General features: G+C 38.3%; 1 pseudogene; it reads left to right on the forward strand.

Annotated features, from left to right (window-relative positions):
• Positions 1-591: 591 nt before the first annotated feature.
• LOC129311862 (probable LRR receptor-like serine/threonine-protein kinase At1g12460) lies at positions 592-3,672 on the forward strand (annotated as a pseudogene).
• Positions 3,673-4,017: the final 345 nt, after the last annotated feature.

Raw genomic sequence — 4,017 nt, forward strand, 5'->3', positions numbered from 1 at the left:
TTAGGATCCTACATGACACTGCAAACAGAAAAAGAACTAAGGTGGGCGTAAGAGAAGGACCTTTAGGAAAATTGTAAAATTAAAATTAAAAGAATTACAGAAGAGAAGGACCAATCTTTGATTTTCTGCAATCTGCATGCGAGCTTAACACTGCAAAAATGTCTGCACCTCAGTATTCATGACTCTGATTGGATGATTCAAACTTGGCAGCAGCGTCCACACAACACACTGCCTTTGAAAAATCCCTCTTAATCTTAAGCCCTCTTATCTGTAAAGATTAAACACGTTAAAAAAGTCATAATTAAGCATTACATACCTCTATCTAGCACGGAACATATCTTTCTTGATTACTGATCGTGATGGCATTGAATACTGATGGTGATGTATTAATGGTGATGAAGGCTTGGTTGTTGAGAAGAATGAATGCTTCTGATCACAGAGAAACTCAAGACTCAAACAGATTGGATTTCCAATGTTAAAAGCATATCATGGCCAGGGAAGAGGCCAACTCTCATGCACGTGCCAACCAAACCCTTAATTCATATATTTCTGAATTCTTTTAGTAAATTAAGCCTTTCCCTGTCATCACCTTCTTTCTTTCCAGCAAAGGTACAGCAACCACTGTCCATTTCAGCTGCTTTCATTGCATTTACAACCCAAAAAAAAAAAAAAAGTTATTTTGGTGCAACCCCAGAACAGCAGAGATTAAATGGGACATGGGTTAAACTCATAAAGCTTCAAGCTTTATCAGTGAGGAGAGATTTGAACTTTCGAGCATGACAGGGGTCAGTCAAATTCGCCTGTTGGTTCATGTTCTGCTGTTTGCTGTTTTTTTCTTACTTTCTTCCTTCTCAGCGTCACCAGAATCTGAAAAGGAAATTCTGCTTCAGTTTAAGGGAAATATCACTGATGATCCCTATAACAGCTTGAGTTCTTGGCCATCAAGTGGAAACCCATGTGAAGATTACATGGGTGTTTTTTGTACTTCACAAGGATTCGTAGAAAAAATTGTTCTTTGGACCACTAGCTTAGCTGGAGTTTTGGTCCCAGCACTGTCACGGTTAAAATTGTTGAAGGTTTTGACATTGTACGGGAATCGTTTTTCTGGTAAAATCCCAGAAGAATATGCTGAGTTTCAATCATTATGGAAGTTCAATTTGAGCTCCAATGCGTTATCTGGTCCAATGCCAGATTTCATAGGTAATATACAGAGCATTCATTTTCTTGATTTGTCATTCAATTGCTTCTCTGGAGAGATACCATCAGCTTTGTTTAAATACTGCAACAAAACCAAGTTCGTTTCCCTTTCTCATAACAATCTTTCAGGTTCAATTCCAGTTTCCATAGTGAATTGCTTGAACCTAGAAGGTTTTGATTTTTCTTTCAACAATATCAGTGGGAATATTCCCTCGAGACTTTGTGATATTCCAAGGTTATCTTATGTGTCACTGAGAAGCAATGCCTTATCAGGGAGCGAGCAAGATCAGATTTTCTCAGAATGTCGTAGCTTGGTGCATTTAAATCTTGCTAGTAACATATTCAGTGGCTCGGCACCATTCAACATCCTCGGAATGAAAAATCTTACTTATTTCAATATATCATATAATGGATTCAGTGGACATATTCCTGAGATGACTGCATGTAGTGAAAGATTAGAATTTTTGGATACTTCAGGGAATGATTTGGATGGGGAGATTCCAATGAGCATGACAAAATGTAAGAAGCTCGAGTTTTTGGCCTTGGAAGTAAATAGGCTGATAGGGACTATCCCACTAGGAATTCAAGAATTGAAGAGTCTATTAGTTATTAAACTGGGTGATAATTCAATTGGTGGAATCATTCCTAAAGGTTTTGGTAACATTGAACTGCTTGAGACTCTGGATTTGCAAAATCTAAACCTCACTGGTGAAATTCCAGATGATGTAAGCAATTGCAGGTTTCTTCTTGAGTTGTGAGTCCAACAACCTTCTTAAACTTCTATACAGTACCTTAAACGATCTGAATGAAATCTGAATACATTCTTTTGTGTGTTTCTGCAGGAATGTTTCTGGTAATAACTTGGAGGGAGACTTTCCTCAGAATCTTGATAATATGACAAACCTGGAGGTTGTTGACCTACATCAAAACCAGCTCAATGGAAGCATCCCACCCAGCCTAGGAAACTCATCAAGCATTAGATAACTGGATTTGTCAAATAATTTGCTTTCTGGTTCAATCCCTTCTTCCCTTGGAAATTTAAAATACTTAACACATTTCAATCTGTCATTCAACAATCTCTCTGGTATCATTCCTCCCATTGCAACCATACAGGGTTTTGGTTCATCTGCATTTTCCAACAACCCTTTTCTCTGTGGTTCTCCTTTAGATGATACCTCTTGCTCAGAAAATAGCACAAAATCAACACCTTCAGCTTCTGGGAAGGCTAAAGTGCATAGTGTGTCTGCAATTGTTGCCATTGTTGCTGCAGCCTTCATTCTTACCGGGGTTTGTTTGGTGGCCATCTTGAATGCTAAAGCTCATAACAGAAAGAAAGAAGATCAGACAATGATTTTTGAGAGCACACCCCTTGGATCAACAGAGTCAAGTGTTGTAATTGGAAAGCTGGTCCTCTTCAACAAAAGCTTGCCATCGAGATATGAAGATTGGGAAGCAGGAACAAACGCTTTGCTTGGCAAAGAGTCTTTGATCGGCAGTGGATCGATTGGTTCAGTCTACAGAACTAACTTAGAAGGTGGGGTCTCAGTTGCAGTTAAAAAGCTTGAAACTTTAGGAAGAATCAGAAGCCAGCATGAGTTTGAGCAGGAAATAATCAAACTAGGCAACCTCAAACACCCAAATCTAGTTGCTTTTCAAGGCTACTATTGGTCCTCAACAATGCAAATGATCCTAACAGAGTTTCTCCCAAACGGTAATCTCTTTGATAATCTACACTCTACTAGTAGTGGCAATGGGAAACAATTAAACTGGTCCACAAGTTTACAGATTGCAGTGGGAACAGCAAGAGCCCTTGCCTATCTTCACCATGACTGTCGACCTCCAATGCTGCATCTCAACCTCAAATCCTCCAACATACTCTTAAATGACAAGCTTGAAGCTAAGCTATCAGATTATGGCCTAAAGAAGTTACTTCCCATTAACAACTATGATGGTACCAAATTCCACAATGCGGTTGGGTATATTGCACCAGAATTGGCTACAAGTTTAAGGCTGAGTGAGAAATGTGATGTTTATAGCTTCGGCGTGATTCTGTTGGGGCTGGTGACAGGGAAGAAGCCTGTAGAAAGTGTAGCAGCAAATGGAGTGGTGGTGGTGCTGTGTGAGTATGTGAGAGTGTTGTTGGAGAGTGGTTCAGCTTCAGATTGCCCGGACAGAAGGTTGATAGGCTTGGCTGAGAGTGAATTTATTCAGATTATGAGAATGGGACTAATTTGTACTTCACAAGATCCTTCTAGGAGACCAAGCATGGCTGAGATTTTGCAGTTCCTTGAGTCCATTGAAACAGCATCAGAATCACGTTGAGTGATATTACTGGTCCATGTCACTCTTTACATGACAAAAGTGTATCCATTTGATCATTAAGTTATTAGTTCTTAAAATCATTTTGTTTATGGATTTGCTAGTCAAAATTTTACTACATAAGCAATGGCACATATAATTGTTGTAAGTTTTTTCTCTCCGTATTATATATATTTTTTGGAAAATGAGGTTTGTTTAACATTTATTTTTTCTTTCAAAATTTGGATAAATTCACACTTGCAAAATCTAGTTGTTCCATCTCACACACTCTTTGTTTTTTGTTTTGGATAATCGGCACACTTTCTATTTACTGCCAAAGTATTTAGTTTTGACCAAATAAATTTTTTTTTTTGGGTCAAATGTAAAAATTTAAACAAAAAAAAAGGTTTTCTTCCTAGGATGCTATTATTTGTAACATTGACGAAGATTGCATCGGAGTTATTGTTGATAGAATCATCAGATAGAGGGAGGTGGCTTCTCTCCATTTTGAGAGAACACTGC

The sequence above is a fragment of the Prosopis cineraria genome, unplaced genomic scaffold (genome assembly GCF_029017545.1).
Source record: "Prosopis cineraria cultivar Desert tree isolate PC_DT_omini unplaced genomic scaffold, ASM2901754v1 PC5, whole genome shotgun sequence".
NCBI lineage: Eukaryota > Viridiplantae > Streptophyta > Magnoliopsida > Fabales > Fabaceae > Prosopis > Prosopis cineraria.